Genomic DNA, 20,279 nt, shown 5'->3' with positions numbered 1-20,279 from the left:
ACCGAAAGTCACAAAGGGCACCGGCAGGTCACCAAGGTGTTCATCGAAAGTCACCGAAGGTCACCAAAGGTCCCCGTAAGTCACCAAAGGTCCCCGTAAGTCACCAAAGGTCACCGAAGGTCACCAAGGGTCACCGAAAGTCACTTGGTGTTTTCAATGTTTGTTTTTGGCTTTTTTTTCTTGCAAGTTTTTTTTGGTCAATTTTTTTAATTTTTGTATTGACCATAAATTCCAAAAACAACTGTAAAAGTAAAGTTAACGAGTTAGTGTTACGTTGTGTTAAACATAAAAAAAGGAAAAAACATTGAAAAAAGGGACAAAAACACAAGAATAAGTTTTAAAAAATTCAAAAACAAACAATAAAAAGCGTCGAGTGATTTTCATTTCGACGCGAGGGTTAAAAATAAAAGTCTGGAGGCCGGTTTGGTGTTGAGGAATCTTCATTTTTTCCTGTAATGGTCATGGGCGTTCCTGGCTGCCCCCCACACCCCCCCTTTGGCTGGTCCAGAGTCTGGGGTTTGGCTCTGGGTCCAGGTCTGGGTGGGTCCAGGCTGGGTCGGACTGTGTGGTTGAACAGGGTCAGGGCTCTGCCTGAAATAATACTCTCTGGAGAAGTATTCAGAAACCTTTCGCAAGTAAAAAGTACTATACCACACGGGAAAATTATCTCTGGTAAAGTAGATGTACACCACATTGAAAAGTGTGATTTACAACCCTCGCGTTTACTGCATCAAAATTGAAAATGTGTTTACGGGTTTTGGCCATTTTTTCCACAAGACTCATTTTTCAATGTTCTTGATACATTAAATTAGTTGACATACAGTCTTATTTTGGAATTAGTCAATAAAACCTCATTCTGGGAAATCGTACCTAATGTTGTGAGTTAGAAAAGCAAGAAATTAGGACTTATGATACTAAAGTGTAAAGGAATGGATGTTGATGATAATCACCACGGAATAATATGTGTCAACTTTTACTCAACACTATTTCAAAACAATTCACTTGTTTTACAATGCTATAAAATCGTAATAAGACCAAAAGTATGAAAGTATGAAAGATTTGTAATTGGCAAAGAGCGTTGGAATCAATCATGTTATTTTGGACTTTACTGTTTTTACAGTGGTGTAATAGTTACTTTACTTAAGGCTCTGAATATTTAATATTTGGTGTCATAAACACAAAAAATAAAAGTCTGGAGGCCGGTTTGGTGTTGAGGAATGTGCCTTTTTTCCTGTAATGGTTTGGCCCGTCCTGGCTGTGCCCCCCCCTTCTGGCTGGTCCAGAGTCTGGGGTTTGGCTCTGGGTCCAGGTCTGGGTGGGTCCAGGCTGGGTCGGACTGTGTGGTTGAACGGGGTCAACATATCTTCAATGCAGTACTTTTACATGTTTTTACAGTGTGGTATTAGTAGGCTACTTTTACTGAAGTTAAGGCTCTGAATACTTCTTCCAGTACTGAATACTTATTATTGGGTACTACAAACCTTTAAATGTCCCTTAGACCCCGGGGTAGAGGAAGTACTCAGACCCAGAGGTGGAGGAATACTCAGACCCAGAGGTGGAGGAAGTACTCAGACCCAGAGGTGAAGGAAGTACTCAGACCCAGAGGTGGAGGAAGTACTCAGACCCAGAGGTGGAGGAAGTACTCAGACCCAGAGGTGGAGGAAGTACTCAGACCCAGAGGTGGAGGAAGTACTCAGACCCAGAGGTGGAGGAAGTACTCGACCCAGGGGTAAGGAAGTACTCGAACCAAGAGGTGGGGGGAGGAACCAGGAATACTCAGACCCGGGTGGAGGAAGTACTCGACCAGAGGTGGAGGAAGTACTAAGACCCCAGAAGTGGAGGAAGTCACTCAGACCAGAGGGGGACGAAGTACTCAGGACCCAGAGTGGAGGAAGTACTTCGACCAGAGGTGGAGGAAGGACTCAGACCAGAGGTGGAGGAAGTACTCAGACCCAGAGGTGGAGGAAGTACTCAGACCCAGAGGTGGAGGAAGTACTCAGACCCAGAGGTGGAGGAAGTACTCAGACCCAGAGGTGGAGGAAGTACTCAGGACACAGAGGTTGGAGAAGTACTCAGAAAACAGAGGTGGAGGAAGTACTCAGACCCAGAACCTCTGCTGTTGATTTTACCAAGAGGCCACAAAGGAAAATATGAATTGTAAAGTAAGAGAGTTAGTTGAGAGATAGATGGACAGGCAGTGCATGGAGGTGAAGTACCATCTCTCCAGTCCCAACCCACCCTACTGCCCCCCCCCCCCCCCCCCCCATAAAAGTGTGCTGTGTGACGTTAGTGGGCCAGGAAAGGGGCTCCAGAGGCTCTTGCTGTAGTCACCTGTTTCCTACACAATAGGGACTTTGAACTCCGCTCGGCGTGTGACGTGTTTCTGAGTAATGACGAAATCGAGGGTCCGAAGCGAGACCAGATTCGTATTTACAACCTGGGGGAGGGGGAGGGAAGGGAGGGAAGTCACACACTCACGTGTATGCGCAGGTCAATCATGATTTTGCATACCTAAAGTTATCTCAGGGCTTAGGTCAGAACACCTTAGTCGAGTCCACGTCCAAAGAAGACGAGTCCAGAAAAGGGTTGAGGCCGTGGCCAAGAGAGGTTGTCGAATTCCGAGGTACCACAAGGAACGAGTCCAGGACAGCATAAAGGTCTTATGCAGACAAGTATCAAGACAAGCTATTTTTGGGTTTCACCTTTCCCTCCAATATTACTATCAACGAATTAATAAGGACACGGGACTCGCGGTCCCAGACCAGGAAGACGATCTGGCCGAGACAGTGGCCCGAGACCGAGACAAGTCAGCGGCCATCTTAAAAAAAAACGGTCTCTAAGTCGGACTCAAGTCCAAGATTGGACTTGAGTCATACAGGACTGCTACAAAATATAACAATGCATATATGCCGACCGCAGAACAGTTGTGTGAAAAAAACAGAACAAAATGTGTTTTTATATTCAATTAAATTTTATTTATAGTGTCAAGTTCCATGGCTTATAGTGTCAAGAAGCTAACTGAGATGAAGAGGTGCACATTCTGTATGAGTTAATGGATCTAACTTCCTATTAGAGCAGAGGAAATAATTGTGTTTGCCACCCGCCTGAGCCTCTCGGGGCTATAGTAGGTGGTTATATAGACTGTAAACAGGGACCCGGGTGTGATTGGGATGACCTCGCGACGGGAGGGGGGGGGGGAGGGGAAGGGGCTCGGGGGGGCAGGAGGGGTGGGACTGTCGTCCTGTTTTTCTCACTATAGCCGAAGCCTCTGGAGCGTTAATTCAGCAGCCGACGTGGAGCCGTATCTATCTCCAGGCTGGCTGCAGGTCTTTCCTCTCAGGGAGGCTGTCTGTTTCCTTCCACACGGGAGATGTAAACAGGATCTATGCACGTGTTGTCTATACTGGTCTGAGGTAAATGAAACAGGACAGGATAATCCACGTTGCATCATTATGTGGTCCTGTGTGGGCTGGACTGGTCTTTTAACTCTGTTTTATTAGCACAAGGTACAGAGAATCCTATATAGAAGGACAAGTTCATCTGGATTTGACACAGCAAAAATAAAACAAACTAAACCCCCCTACACACACACCCACACACCCCACACACACCCTACAGCGCGGTGCATCCCAATCTAAGGAGAAAAATAAGAGACAAAATCGATAGAGGTTTTTATAATGATTTTAGGTAGAGGTAGCGTTCCAACCAGGTCAGTGAAAATTGAACGTCTGACTGCTCTATCTGTAATTATAGAGCGGTCTAGGGACCTGCTCTATCTGTAAAATCTAGAGCGGTCTAGAACGCTCCTACTGTAAATTATAGAGCGGTATGAGCCTGCTAACTGGAAATACATACGAGCGGTCAGACTGGGCTAATCTTGTAAAATATTAGACGGTCAGACCTGCACTATCTGTAAATTTAGGAGTGGTCAGAGGACCTGTCTATCTCGCAAATTAGTAGAGCGGTCTAGACCTGCTCTCTCTGAAATTATAGAGCGGTCTAGACGCTGCTCTATCTGTAACATTATAGAGTCGGTATGACGATGCTCATCTGTTAGTTAATAGAGTGCGTCTAGACCTGCTAATCTGTACAATATAGAGTGGTCTAGACTGCCTATCTGTAAATATAGAGTTGCGTCTAGACATGCTCTAATCTGTGAATTATAGAGAGGTCTAGACCTGCTCATCGAAATTATAGCGTGGTCTAGACCTGCTCTATCTGTAATATAAGAGTTGGTTAGACCTGCTCTATATGTGAAAGTATAGAGCGGTATAGACCTGCTCTATCTTGTAAATTATAGAGACAGGTCTAGACTGCCTCGATCTGTAGATTATAGAGTGGTCTAGACCTGCTCTATCTGTAAATATAGGTGGTATTAGACCTGCCCTAGGTCTGTAAATGATAGAGGTGGTTTAAGACCTGCTCCTCTGTGAATTAAGAAGAGGTTCTAGAACTGCTCTATCTTGTAAATTAATAGAGCTGTCTAGACCTGCCTATCTGTAAATATAGAGTTTGTCTAGACCTGCTCATCTGGGAATTATAGAGCGGTTTAGAACGCTCTATCTGTAAATTATAGACGGTCTAGACATGGCCTATCTGTAAAATTATAGAGCGGTCGAGACCTGCTCTCTATCTGTAAAATTATAGAGCGCTGACCTGCTCTATCTGTAAATTAAGAGAGTGTCTATGAAGGCTTATCTTAAAAAATGCTCTTGATAATTCTTGGTAAAAACGCTCTTGTGTTTTCTCCTTAAACTTCTCCAGGACATGACACGGTTCCTGGTGAAAGTCTGGTGTTTTCTCCTAACTTATCCAGGACATGACACCTGTTCCGGGGGAAAGTCTGGGTGTCTCTCTTAACTTCTACAGGGCCATGACAACCGTGCTCCAGGTGAAAGTCTTGGTCTTCTCCTTAACTCTCCAGGACGTACACTGTTGAAGTCTGCTTGGATTAATAAGGAAGCACACGTATTAGTTTAGTATCGAGGCACTTAATGACAGATTTTGGACCAGGACACTACTTTTCTGCATTTATCAGAGGCTTTTATTTAAATCTAGTGACAGATGACTTAGGCTCTCTCTCCATTTTGTTCAACGAGCCAGTTGGTTTTGAAAAGTAAACTTTTGAAGGAACACATGCACTGTCTTGTGTTTTCTTTACATTCGGGACCCCTCTCGTTCCTAGGACTATTTGGGAACAGATACGTCTTATGCCATTGCCACCAAGTGAGATTAACATCTATGTTCAGGGAATCGCACTCAGTCTCGACTAGCACCTATAAACATGGAAGGGGGGTTTGTTTTTTATCAACGTTATATTCATGTAAAAATCCACTATGGAAACAACATAGTGTCATATCCAGAATAATGTTCGGAGTAGGAAACAATGTTTATCACAGGAAATAAGGGAAAAAGGACGCTGATTTCAGGTAGAAAACATGGAATTGGCCAGTTTTCTTCTGTAACAAATGGGAAAGGTCAAGTGACTTGCATATAAAATCGAGGTAAGAAAGTGGAAAGCTCTACTGACATAAAAAGTCTTCATCCTTCACGGGTTCAATCACATCAAACGTTCACACACTATGGAGACTGTCAATTACTTTTTTAGAAGTCCCTGTCCAGACTGGTCCTCGCCTGTTGGAACGGGTTCGCGGCTGTGGGAGGGTAGACTTTTGCCAGTATTTGTCAATTTCTGGATATATTTGGCAAAACGAATGATCAGCCATTGCAGAAGGTGTGTTTGGTGGGGACGGATCACACAATAACGCTCTGTGTCCACCCCCCCCCCCCCCCCCCGATCCAGGGAGGACACACTCCGAGCATTGTCACAGCTGACACTCTCAAACACAATGATAGCCAATCTGCCCCATGAATCCACAATCGGAATCCGTGTGGGTGTAGTGTGTGGGGTTGTGCGACTGATGCATGGTGCGTGCGGGGTGTGTGTGTGGTGATGATGTACAGGCTAAAACAGCTGATTATGATCAGAGGAAAGGATCAGTTGAGTTCAGAGAAACACCTTGCGTCCTCATTTGCTCCAGACTGATTTCAGCTTCAGGATTCATGTCTTCATGTATTTAATTAACTTTACTGATATTAATATTTAACACTGTTTTATTGTTGTTTCAGCAAGATAATAAGCAAACGTACTTTTTCAAGACAAATTTGTTGTGGGCGGTTAGCGTAGGTGTGGGAGCTGTGTGTGTGTGCGTGCGCCTTGTGCACGGAATATGAATTTGAAGAAAGTTCTGTTTTGGAGCGAGGCCTTACTAACAAATATTTGAGACACTAGTCATTATTTTACAGAGAGTAGCTCATTGTAATCACTCACAGATCTGTTTAGCCATCGGCCATGTCTCTTCCGGGGGGGGGGAGGGGAAGAAGAGAGGTCTCCGTGGGCGCGCCTGCGCGAGGGTGGTAGCTCCACTCGGAGAATGGAGTCAATGAATCAATAACACAGGGGTATTAAGGAGTTGTGGGGGGTTCGTTAACTAGCTAGTGTGAAGGAGGAAACTCCCCCCCACCCGTACACACACACACACACAAAACAACACAGAAACACACACACCCCACACCACCACCACACACAACACACACACACACACACGTTTTCCTCCGGGAGGTTGCAGAGTTTTGGAGTAACAACGTTTACGCTGCGGCGTGAAGTCATTTTGCATAAGTCTAGAGGAAGCAACGCCCGGTGCAAGCTCGGACTGGAGCCCTTTATACCCCGGAGACACGGGACAGTTTTTACCACGGAGGGACACGGACAGTTTTACCCCGGAGACACGGACAGTTTAACCCGGAGACAACGGCAGTCAGTCAGTGTACCCCGGAGAAAGGAACGTGTTCTCACCGGAGATGACACAGTTTTTACCCCCCGGAGATACACAGTTTTTACCCCCGGAGATAAACAGTTTTTCCCCACGAAGATACACAGTTTTTACCCCCGGAGACTACACACGTTTTACCCCGGAGACTTACACAGTTTTTACCCCCGCAGAGATACACCGTTTACTCCACGGATATTCCAGAGTTTTACCACCCGGACTGATAAACAGTGTTACAAAGAAGAGATACACGTTTTTACCCCAGAGATTACACTAGTTTACCCACCGGATATAGAGCTTTACCACCAGGAGAAACCGACCTCGGGACCGCAGCTACCCCCGGACGTCCCTTCGCTTTCCCCGCGCCTGTGCCTCTCCGTCCGCGGGCTATAACAGAGCGGTGTGGCCCGCAGTCCAGGTGTTAAAGCTCCTTCTCCTCCTGGTCAAATCCCCACTTTCTACTCTTTAATTCTTCACTCTTTTCAAGCTGAGTCACACTAGAGTAATCTACAGTATAGTTTTTGCAGTAAACCGATTGTTTCTGGTTTTCCAGAACAAAATACTGTCATCCCAGAGTATAACTACTGCAGGAAGCGCGTTGTGATGTACAAAGCATTGTCTTAATTTAAATGTTGGGTGTTCAGTATAGTATACAAAGCGTCATGTTTTGGATTTTTAAGGAGAAGAAACGAGTCAGAATACTGATGAGCACATCTGGAGTATCTGAAAGGCTTTTCTACAGTTGGTCTAGTGAGCTGCAGTATTTTGGGGTTGGTTTTCTGCTCAGAGAGCAGTGTTGTTTGTGTTTCCAGAGGTGGAAAGCAGGATACTCGCAGACATGTAGGGATCAGTGAGTTCATGGGACAGAGGCTACTTTACCAAAATAGTCGTCGTGTGTTCCAGATATGATAATATAAGTATTCATTATGTCCTTCTACTGCTTATATAAAACCCTGCTCTTTAAGACCAAAGGGACTTAAAAGTCTCTTATATGCAGTTTGTTTCTGGGTTGTCAAAATAAAATAATCAGCTTAGAATGTAAAACTCCTGAGGACGAAGTCCAGAAGACTTGAGGCGAAGTAACCTTTCTACACTATCCTTGCGTCTTCAGAGAGTTTTTCCTTTGCACGGTGACACAACACAATACTCCGTTACAAAGTCCTGCGTTTGGGAGTATATGTAATGTAAAAGTACATTTAATATATAACCCGGGCATCATATTTTAGGACTCCGTGGCTCTGTTCTCGGATCAGAGAGATGTTTAGAACGGGGACACTAGTTTGTGGTGTTTTCCAGATGTGAAGAAGTATTCAGGTCCTTAGGACTGCTCATTTGCTCAAGTAAAAAGTGGAAAAGATGTCAAATACTTAATTAGAGTCATGTTAAAAGTACTTTTAGAAAGGCCTTTTTTATATATTAACGGGTAGAAGAAGGCTAATACTGCACTACAAACTCATTCTGAAAACATGGTTTAGGTAAAACTAAAAGTATCATGTATTAGTTGGTAGTTTAAGCTTGTTAAACTAATTTTAACCCTTTTTTTTTTTATTTTACTATTTTTGTATTTGTTTACATTTCAACGCATTAGTGTTTTTTTTTTTATTACTAAACAAAACCTCACTACCACACTTTTGCTACTTTTTGGAATCCATTGCATAACCCTCATTTATATGGAATCTATACCTCATATTTGCGTTAAAAAAGCAGCCATAATTATGATTATTTGACTAATAGTAAGCTAGAGAGGGACTGTATATTGATTTGAAATCATAATTTGCACCACTGAAATTCAATGAAAATGATCAGTGTATTATTAAAGACGTGGGAAGGAACACCATCATTTTTTTGTGGTAATTGGTTAAAAAGAAAACCATATTTTCAGATATGGACAGTTATAAGGGGTCAGATTTGACTGGAGGTCAAAAACAGGAGGGTTATCTAACAAAGCAGCAGATTGACGTCTCTTCTGGTAGTTTCTGGGTTTCCAGATAAAGTTTAGTAAATTGTTAAAGTCCAGCGATGAAAGCCTTGTTTAGTAATGGAGTACAACGTCTCTGTATCTGGTTATACTCCGGGTAGTTTTAATATGAACCAACCCAGGCCATCAATAGTGGGCTCTTTATTGGCCTTGAGGGAGCACCACTTGAGTTCAGAAACAGGTTTCCAGAATGTGGAGGAAGTATTCACGTCCTTTAAGGGTACTTATCTGGTCTTTAAGCAAAGTTAGAAATGAAATGTAAAAAATATTCATATCGTAATTAAGCTCTTGTTAGAGGTGTAATTTATCTTGGTCCATGGGTTAATAGTAGGTTTAGGCACGCTAAACAAGTGGGCGGATATTTTTCATTAAAAACGACATTTCACCCTCTCCGGTTTCAACAATAACACAGGCACAGATGTGGGGTGTGCTGTGGTGTGTGTGTGTGTGTGTGTGTGTGTGTGTGTGTGTGTGGTGTGTGTGTGTTGGTGTGTGTGTGGTTGTGTTGTGTGTGTGTGTGTGTGTGTGTGTGTGTGTGTGTTGTCGTGTCGTTGTGGTGTGAGTATCCTAGCCAAAAGCGTCGGCACACAAAAACGTGACAAAAGAATTCAGAAAAGGACACAAAAAAATAAGAGTGTTGAATGATATGAAAATAATTGAATGTGCAGGCCGGAGGGAATGTGCGAGGCGGCCCCGGAGTTGGCCCTGGGGCCTTGGGTTTGACACACGTGGTTTTACTAGTAGCTGTGCGTGTGGATTAGTCTTTCAACGACATGGATCAGTGTCTGTAAAATGTCAGAAAATGGGGCAGGAAATAAATTGAGAAAATGTCGGTGTCCCAGTTCTTTCACGGGACCATCAGCGTGGTAAGATACTTAAAACTGACTTGTGCTTTGCAAACACTCGCGGGACGATGTTGCGGACATAATTCCAGCGAAAGACGCTGCTATCTATATATATATATATAATATATCTCTTATTAGATTTTATTACCATATATTGCTAAGCACAGTTGTTTAGTGTTAATGAAGGAGCTGAGAGCTCAGAGCTCACGGACACACGAGAGAACTTAATATCTTATTACACTGATTGAAAAGGCTTTTAAGAGAAAGAATAAGGTCATGTATCATTATTTCATATTTAATTTATTTGAACAATCTATTTTATTTTGGACCGATTGAGCATAATGAAGCATGTTCATTGACTCTGAGAAGCAAGCTAGTAGTCACAAGTATTCATTTTATTTATATTCTTGCTGTAGTGACAGATTGTTGCGCGGAACAGCAGAAACCCATGTCTTTGTACTTGTCCGGTTCCTGGTCTGTCTGTCGCGTCTGTCCTGTCTGTCGTTGCTGTCCCTCTCCCCTCTGTCCTGTTCTCTCTCTCTCTCTCCCGTCTCTCTCCGGCTCTCTCTCCTACTCTCTCTCTCGTCTCTCTCTAGACCAAGCCCACTAATCCATTTCCTAGAAGATAATCCCACAAAACACAGGATAAAGTGAAAGTGTAGTTTGTCCACCCCCCCCCCACCCCCCCCCCCCCCGCGTCACTCCACCTCCTGCCCCCGCGTAATGGACCAGGATTTGTCTCGTCTCGGGCCTCACCGGATCGCAGAATCTGGTGTGTAGGTTGACAGAAAGTCCACAGGGTGGAGGGAAGTTTTTCAGAAGCAGCTTTGCAGTCACCCCATCGGGGGTGGGGGGGGGGGCGATTGAGGGAGCTACCTAGAACTTAGACCCTCGTTTACTTGATCCTTTTTGGGATTCCAGCATCCCGTTTTTAACGAGAAAGAAACAGTGTAAGAGAAAAGAGGAAACAGTTAAAGATAGCGTTCAACATAAATAAAAACCTTGGGCTATAAATAAATAATAAGTTCATCAGGTTTTCAGTTATCGAGTCAGTGCTGGTCAAGGTGTGTGTATTGTCCTCCACGAGCTGTTGTGTGTGTGGGTGTGGTGTGTGTGGGTGTGGTGTGTGTGTGTGTGTGTGTGCGTGTGTGTGTGTTGTGTTGGGTGTGGTTGTTGTGTGTGTGTGTGTGTGTGGTTGGTGTGTGTGTGTGTGTGTGTGTTGTTGTGTTGTGGTTGTGTGGTGGTGGTGGTTAGGTGTAATAGTTGTAAATCTCGAGAACCAGATGTACTACAAATAACTTACAGAAGGACCCCAATGCCCTTAATATGTATCTGTTGCTACTACTCCCCTCCGGTTGTACTTGTCTCAGAGGAATGACATCGTCCCTACTGTGTGTTATATCTGTTAATATATAATATATTTAATCTATATAGATATACTCAAACTAGTAACGTACGACTGTCACATGCTACACCACACACACACACACACCACCACACACACACACACACACAACACACACACACAACACACACACCACACACACACATCTAACTGTGTTGTACCAGAGGCCGTTCACACTCTGTCATGGAGCAATCAGGTCCAGCACAATGGTCCTGTGTGTGGTTTACTGGGTCAACAACCGTTATGTCTTTCAGCCTGCCCAGGCTGTTGAGCTGCGTGATTTGGATTTTTGTTTACGACCTGTCTCCTCTGGGACAGTCGACAACATCTCGAGTTAGGCATCAAAACAGAAAACAAGAACGCACTCTCGGGCTTTTTGGGAACACTGATCCACTATTTTCCTTTTTCAATCATATTATACAAACATATACGAGGCAGAGGTTGTTTGTCATGCATAAACAACCAGAACCCAGAATGAATCCCGGTTATAATTCCCGGTATGGAGTCCACTCTAGGGTGTTGACGAGATCATCGATTTACGTAGATCACGCGAGATTAAAACGTGACGAGATTTCCGTCGGGTTGGAAAGGTGTCTCGCTGGGGACGATGTGATTGTCCAGCGTGTGAGGCGCGTGAAAGTACTATTGAAGACCCCCCTGCCATTCTAAATCACGTTGTGTGGCAACACTTTGTGGAGAAACAGCCCGACGTGCTTATGTCTTGAAAAAGAACGTGACCTTTTTAGACTTCCGGCTGTGTCGTGTAGTTTCTCTCTTTTCATGCTTGAAGAAAAAAATAGTTTTCTGGTTTTCACTTGTAGTTTGAGCAGGAGCCTTACTTTGGTTATTTGCATACACTTACTGTTTGCAATTCAGTGTTATTTTTTACAGGGGTTTACCATTTTTTATTTATACGGTTTATTTTTTATGGAAAGGAGTCACGTTTCTGTGTGAAACTGTCACGGGGCAGCAAGCCGGTTGTGTAGAGTTACTACTAAACATGGTTGCGCGTTTTGCCAGTCCCTTTAACTGCATTATCAGTCATTAAAATAGGTAAAAAAAAAAACAAGTCAAAAAACATTCATCATTAGATGTTTTGATTTCAAAAGCACCCAAAAAATTGTTTTTGCATTTTGTGGAATTTTTCATGTTTAGTAAAAACAAACACTATTGTCCATAAATTCATCTGAGGGATCTTCTTTAATTTTTTTTTTTTTATCTCGTCTCGTCTTGTCCTCGTGAACCCAATCTCGTGATGCCGTCGTCGTCTCGTGGAGGAAAAGCGTTCCGTCACAACCCCTAATCCCCCTCCAGGTGAACTACCATGGAGTTGAACCAATACCACAGTCCCCCCAGAGACGCGGGTCATGTGACCGCTATAATTCACACATCACAAAACGGTTGAGATTAGTCATTTAAAAAAACAACAAATGCTGCACTTTCGCGCATAAATGCCAATTTCCACAAACTAATACAGGACTCGCATGATTTCATAGATTCTTGCATTTTTGTTGAACGAAACAGGTCCCAACATAAATCTCAGGCAGGGAAGTTGAAAAATGTTCGTGACGTCACAACCAGAGCACCATTTCTGTTCCAAAAAAGAAACGGGCGCTAATGGCGGGACCGAGCGGGGACACCCGGGAGGGACGGAGGGGTTACCTGTTTGCTGTAAAGTTCTTAAAGACAATGCCGACGACCAACTTGTAATCGCTGCGTTTTGGAGTTCTTGCAATTCTTCTCATAAAATTGCTGAACATCCAGAATATTCTTATTGGCTTGTTTGAAGGAAAACGTCCGCGCGTCAGGGTATTTCGTGCAACCAAGTCCAGAGAAACTGTCTTGATCTTCTGTGGACCTGTATGTTGAAGAGAAATGGTCTGTCTGTGCCCAGTACCCCTGTGGAAGGACACCGTTGATAATGGTTGTTTGAGGAACAACATGTTCTTCGCGCGTGCATTCCAGCTGCTGCGTGTGCTCGGCGTCTGCGCTCCTTGTCTGCTGCCGTGTCCCTCCGACTCTGTCACGACCGGCCCCGGACGCAAGACGCACGTAGAAGACACTTCACAATGTCCCCACGCTCAGAGGACGCAAGTAAGGAACGGTCACACAGTGCCCCACGTCAGAGGACGTCACGTTAAAGATACCGTCACACAGTACCCACGCTCAGAGGACGCAGCGTAAGATTGTACGTGCACACCTGTCCCCCGCTCAGGACGCAGTTTAGATACTGCACCATGTCCCACGCTCAGTAGGACGCCACGTACAGATACGGCACACATGGCCCCCTATGAGGACGCACTAGAGGTACTTCACACATGTCCCACGAGCTCAGAGGACGCAACTAGATATTTCACACATGTTACCCACGCTCAGGAGGATGCACATAAGATTACTGCACACCCTTTCCCCCACGCTCAGGACGACGCACGTAAGATATTTATCACAAATGTTCCCCACGCTCAGAGACTGCACAAAGATACTGCCACACAGTGTACCCACACGCCAGAGCCGCACGTAAGATACGTCACACATGTCCCCACTCTCATATACGCACGTTAAAGTACGTCACACATTGTCCCCAACGCTCAGAGACGCACGTAGAACGGCACACATGTCCCCACGCCAGTGGACCGCACGTATGAGAACTGCACACATGTCCCCACGCTCAGGGAGCAACCGTAAGATACCGCCACACATGTTCCCACGCCTCAAAGACCACGTAAGGTACCTTACAAATTCCGCACAGCCAGAACCACGTAGATATGTTCCACACAGGTTCCCCGCTCAGAGGGAGGCATAAGATTACTGCCCATGTTCCCCACGCTCAGAGACGCACGTGATAGGTCGTTCCACACATGTCCCCACGTCAGAGGGACGCACGTGAAGGTAACGTCACACTGTCCAGCTCAGAGGACCCGTAAGGTCTCACACGATGTCCCCACGCTCAGAGCGCACGTAAGATGACGCCCACATGTCCCCCCACGCTCAGAGGACTCAAGATGCATTAAGAATCCTTCAACATCTGTGCACGTAGCTCCTGGCAACAGCAGCAGTAACCCGTGGGGACGTGTTGGTTGTGAAACCACTGGACTGATTACTTGTTAGTCGCCTCCGAGAGCGTCAGGGGGGCGCGTGGTTTCCTAATGCATCACGTGTCTCAACTCGAGGCCGAGGGCCCAAGTCGCCCTCTCGCCGATTTTATCCGCCGATTTTTAAACAGGTTTTTACAAAAAAATGTTGTGCAACCTGTTTGTTTTTTGGGTTTTTTTCTGAGGTTTTGTCTTTTTTTTTTTGTGTTTTATGTATTGTGTTGCTCTTTCACAATTTTTGGTGGCTGTTTTTTCAACGCTTTCAACGCTGTTCCCACAGCGTCTTTCCATGTATGGCTTTTTGGGATTTACCTGGTGTGAGTCGTAACGGAGTCGAGCGGCGGTAACAACCAACTGTGATCATATGGTTCCGGTTTCTTCCTGCACGGGACCTCGGGGCTACACAGCCGCCATGAGAGCCTCGGTACACCAACTCGGGTTACACATCAAGACACTCCCTATAAACCACTAGCCAAAGCTTTCTTATTTAAAGATCCCCATTGGAAAGTTTTATAAGACTCTTATGTAATGCGAGTCAAAAACCACACGACCAACAGTGGAACACACATGAAAGACGCTCCTCGATAGCTCACACACCACACAACACACCACACACACACACGCACGCAGCGCACCCACCGCACAGGCCCACGACGCCCCACCACACACACACACCACACACAAAACAGCCACACAAGTCACAACAGGCAACACGACACACAGATGCAAGGTTACCTGCAATCTGTGGGTGTGTGTGTGTGTCCCGCTAAAACAGTTTGTTTCGTGTTGCCGCTACAGACCAGATTTTGTGTATACAGTGTTGTGACAACATTATGGGATTGATTCCCTAAAGGATAGAGCTTTTAAAAGGAGTGAGATCCGTTTCTGTTTACAGTGGTAACATCCCCGGATCACCATCACCAAAACCCACCAGACTCCATGTAATAATAACTACGTAGCAATAGGATTCGCCACTCATGTATTCCACTCCGTGAATAGCAGAGCATTCTCCCCCAGATCGCCTGAAATAATCATCTACTTTAGAGTGTATAGAGGCAGCCATATCTCCACAGACCCCATGTAAATAATCAATACTTTTAGGCGGTTAGAGCATCATCCATCCACCAGTACTCCATGTATAACACTACTTTTTAGCGTGTATAGGCAGCATATCTCCACCGACTCCATGTAAAAACACTACGTTTAGCGTGTATGAAGCAGCAGCATATCTCCCACCATGACTGCCATGTACATATCACTACTTTTAGCAGTGTATAGAATGCAGCATATCTCCACCAGGAACTCCATTAAAATAATCACTACTTTTAGCGGTATAGAGCGCATACTCACCAACCATACCCATGTACGATATTCATCTTTTAGCAGGTATAAGCAGAGGCATTATCCCACCAGACGCAACATGTAAATAATACACTTTTAGAGCTGTATAAGCAGACAATATCTCCACCAGACCTCCATGTAATATCAATACTTTAGCGTGTTAATAAACAGCTCGCACCGATCAGTAAGATACTTAGCGTGGTAAGATAGCAGCATATCTCCACCAGACTCCCATGTAAATAATCACTACTAGCGTTTGAGGCGTATCATCCAGCGCAGACTCCACTGAATCCACAGCGTGTACAGATATCCATCTACCAACTCCAGAGAGTAAACTTCTGTTCTTAGCGTGTCCTATGGGACCAGCAGTTCTGCACCGCCCCAGTCCAAATACAAGAACGTCACATTCTCACTTGGAAAGTGGACCAACCACCCTGAACAGCACTTAAAACTTCGTTGTTTGACAAGCCGAAGACGTAAAATCCTCGAGACGAACGAGCCGATGAGTCATACCCGGAGGAGAACAAGCTGTCCAACGAGCTGTCACGAGCAACGAGAAGCTCCAACGTAACCCTCCTCTCCTTCTTGGCTTCTCTTGTCTTCCCATCTGTTAATCGAGTGCTTTTTGTTTAAAAGAAACACACACCCCCACAGACAAGGACCCACACACACACACACATAGTCCACACAGACACACCGACACACCACACATGATTGCTGAGTTGACCGGTTTGTGTTGTGTTTGGTGGTGTGTGGTGTGTGTGTGTGTGGGTGTGTGTGTGTGGGTGTGTGTGTGTGTGTGGTATGTGTGTTTGGGTGTGTGTTTGTGTGTGGTGTTGTGGTGTGTGGTGTGTGTGTTTGTCTGTGTGTGTGTGTGTCTCAGCGCTGGCGTCCCCAGTGGGTGATGCGGAGAAGATGAACAGAAGCTGCGCACGCCGTTCCCGCCAGCCGCACGGTCCAAATTCCGTTGCCAGGAACAGGCAACCCGTGCCCCTCGCTGCGCTGGACAAGACGGCAACGAAGTCAGGAAGGACCAGCGGATCGGGGGCTTCAAGGTGGGTACACACACACACAGACACAGACACACCCACCACACCACACACACAGACACACACACACACACACACACAACACACACACAACACACACACACACAGACAGACAGACAGACAGAAAGCGACAGACAGACAGACAACAGAAGAAGGACAGACAGACAGACCCACCCCTCGTCTGTCTCACCGGTCCGACCGCCGTTGGTGTTTATGGGTCGAAATTTAAATTAACTTATTTATTTTTGAACTTTTTTTGTTGCTTCCTTGACGTTTGTGTCACTTGGAACCGTGGTCCAGTCTTTAGGTCCTGGACCGCTCATGCCGTGTGTTCTGGTCTTGGTTTCTCACCTTTCTTAGGATCTTGAGGACCCCTGCGGTGTGAGATCTGCCTGGAGCCCCAGTTCGAGGGAGGACTGACAGTCATGTTTAGCTTCTTCCATTTTCATGATTTGCTCCACGTGGACTGTCTTCACCAAGTGCTTTGGACATGTCCCCGTAGTCCTGTCCAGTTGTGAGTGGACAATTTGTCTCTAGTGTCCTTTGGACAGCTCTTTGGGTAGGCCATGTTGTAGTGGATGCTTACTGATTGGATGGGGTGGACAGGTGTCTTTATGGAGCTAACGGCCTCAAACAGGTGATCTAATTTAGGAAAGTAATGGAGGGGGGGGGGGGGGGGACATTGAAGACAGAGAACAGGTCTTTGAGGGTCAGAATTGTAGTGGATAGACAGGTGTTCAAATACTTATTTGCAGCTGTATCATACAAATAAATAGTTAAGAATCATACTGTGATTCTGGATGTTTTTTTAGGATAGCTTCACAGTGGAATGTCTCCTCACAGTGGACAATCTTCCCAGTGGACATATCTCTCCAGCATATCTCTCCCAGTGGACATATCCTTACCCAGTGGACATGCCCTACGAGGACAATTTCAGACCCTCCATGATTCTAAGTGGGAGAACTGCCAAATAGAGGGTGTTCACAATAACTTTTCCTCACTGTACTACACAATCACACAACACACACACACAACACACATAACAAACACCACACAAACACACACACCACACACACACACACACACACACACATACACACATAACACACACACATACACCAGGGGAACACAGCAAAACACACACAACACACACACAACACACACATACACCATGGTAACACAGACCCACACACCACACACACACCACACACACACGACCAGCTGTTTTAATGAGATCTCTTTCAGATCCGGACCACAGTGGCCCTGACCATGGAGTGTGGTTCCCGTCGGACGGGGAACTACATCCTGCGTGGTGGATGAACGAGTCACGGGAGCCTCACACACACCTACCTGTGGAAGTCGTCGTAAGAACACACACACACACACACACACAAACACAAACACACACATGCTTGATGTCATCAGTAAGAACACACACAAACACACACACACACACCTGCTGGATGTCGTTGGTAAGAACCACAACACACCACACACATATACATTACAATAGACAGTCAGACACACACCAACATACCATACATAGACATACCATAATACATACATACATACATACATACATACATACATACATACATACTTACATGCACACACACGCACATATACATACATGCACACTAGAGTGCGGATCGGGCCGGATTTTTCTGTCCGAGCCCGGCCCGCGTCCGACAGAGCACGTAACCGAGCCCGACCCGAGCCCGACACAGTTAAAATCGCATTTGTTTCTCATACTAATGACACATGTCGTTTGTTTGTGTGAAGCCGCTTTCATTAGCAATTGTAGAAGGCATTGGGAAATGTCAACAGATGAGCATCAATGCAACGGGGCAACAAGCGCCATCACCTACATAATCAGCTGTTTAAGTTCTAAATGTTCAACGCCTTATCGCGCTGATGTGAAAGAGCCCGACCCTAACACGAGCACCTTTAAATCTCGTCCGAAACCCGGCCCGTGCCCGGTCGGGTACCCGTCCGGGATCCCCGTCGGTCCCGTCGTGCCTCGGGTGGGTAATCCATCCCTAAGCAGAGGTCACTAATATGGCTGCACGCGGTCCGGTCCGACCCAGCGCCGATGTCCGACCCGACACATACCGATGTTTGAGAATATTGACTTTTGGACGGAGCGCTCTTATTGTAACCTGCGTAGCCTTTGCGTAATTATGGCACTGGTTCAGCACTAGTATGGTTGTAAAAGCATGTTCAGTGAACGCCATTGAAGCCAATCAAATCTTTGCATATCGATAACAGCTGCACTCGAGCCGAGAAGTGAGATATACACACAGGCTGAGAGACGAAACGAAAGAGACATGTATTACATGGCGTGCTCTAAAAAAGAAAGTGGTTACAACGAAAACGAAGCTTTCAATCAAGAATGGAACAGATTTCTTACGTCATTATTCCCACGGGCAGTTCAAAACCGTATGTCTCATATGGTCAGAGAGACTGTTTGCCACAATTATTAAAGCAGCCATGTGCGCGCCCTTAGGAGACAAAGCACAAATACTTGACCAAATATACCCACTGACATCCAGGACCCTGAGGACAGAAAATAACGAGCTAAAAGCCCATTAGATCGATCCAGCAGCGCATACCTAACACATTCATTCCTGTCACAAAACGTGCAATGAATGTTCCCTTAAGTTGCCTGGATTGTTGGGATAAGGTTGTAATAAATTAATTTTTAAAATGAAGTTTGGAATGGATATAAAAGGGTAAAAGAGAATAAGACGTGTTTAGCTGTTGAGATTAATTATGTTCAAACTTAAGATTAAAATGGAAACTCAAGCTATACTTTTATTTCATTTTTATAAAAATTCGCCCGTATTTATTGTGGGGGGAGATGTACTGTCAGACTTATTTACTGCAGCCTTTTTTATAGTATTTTTTTTTAATGGATTATTAGAGTACTTATATATTTATGATCCCTACAGTTCAATATAGCTAAACCCTGAGATAATATTGTTAAATAATAATTTGATTGTACTTTTATTTTGAGTAGTTTGTGGCAGGATACTTACATATTTTCATAAACTATTGGGCTGTGACTGACATTCAACGCAAGTTGGTCAGTGTGGATGTTGTGGCCTTTGCTTTTTTGAAATTGCTTCCTCATCTGGACCTCTTCATGGAATTTTAGATGAGGGAATACCCCGGCTCTAACTGCTAACATCAACACACAACACGCCCACACCGACGACGCGACACCAGCACCAGACAGAAAACAGACAACAGAGGCATCAACAGCACATAGTACCTACATCACCCACATCCCAAACATACACACATACACATGACACACAATACGGTCACACACAACGACAACCTACACCACACATCACCAGACATTATGAATGGCACCCTCGACGCCCTGTAAACCCCCAGAGAGGCGTTGGTAAGCTAAACATGACTGTCAGTCTCCCTCGGACTGGGGCTCCATGCAAGATCTCACCTCAGGGGGTCTCAAGGATCCTAAGAAAGGTGAGAAACCAGACCAGAACTACACGGCAGGAGCTGGTCCAGGACCTGAAAAGACCTGGGACCACCGTTTCCAAGTGACACAAACGTCAAAGGAAGCAACAAAAAAAAGTTCAAAATAAATAAATGTAATTTAAATTTTCGACCCATAAACACCAACGGCGCGGTCGAGGTGAGACCAGACGAGGGGTGGGTGTCTGTCTGTCTGTCTGTCTGTCTGTCTGTCTGTCTGTCTGTCTGTCTG

At 45.2% G+C, this 20,279-nt stretch overlaps 1 protein-coding gene and 1 long non-coding RNA gene across 2 annotated transcripts in view; one reads left to right on the top strand and one right to left on the bottom strand.

The window, feature by feature from the left end:
• The window catches only part of LOC116687052 (fibroblast growth factor receptor 1-A), a 65,834-nt gene that overhangs the window by 31,863 nt on the left and 13,692 nt on the right, over window positions 1-20,279 (bottom strand). The window lies entirely within an intron of this gene.
• Window positions 15,992-17,874, top strand: LOC116685890 (uncharacterized). Its single transcript, XR_004331078.1, has 3 exons — window positions 15,992-16,058; window positions 16,375-16,546; window positions 17,786-17,874. It is a non-coding gene; the product is annotated as an uncharacterized LOC116685890 (long non-coding RNA).

Source organism: Etheostoma spectabile, chromosome 3 (assembly GCF_008692095.1).
Source record: "Etheostoma spectabile isolate EspeVRDwgs_2016 chromosome 3, UIUC_Espe_1.0, whole genome shotgun sequence".
Taxonomy (NCBI): Eukaryota; Metazoa; Chordata; class Actinopteri; order Perciformes; family Percidae; genus Etheostoma; species Etheostoma spectabile.
Note: the sequence above shows the minus strand (reverse complement) of the source record. Positions and strands in the feature narration are given on the sequence as shown.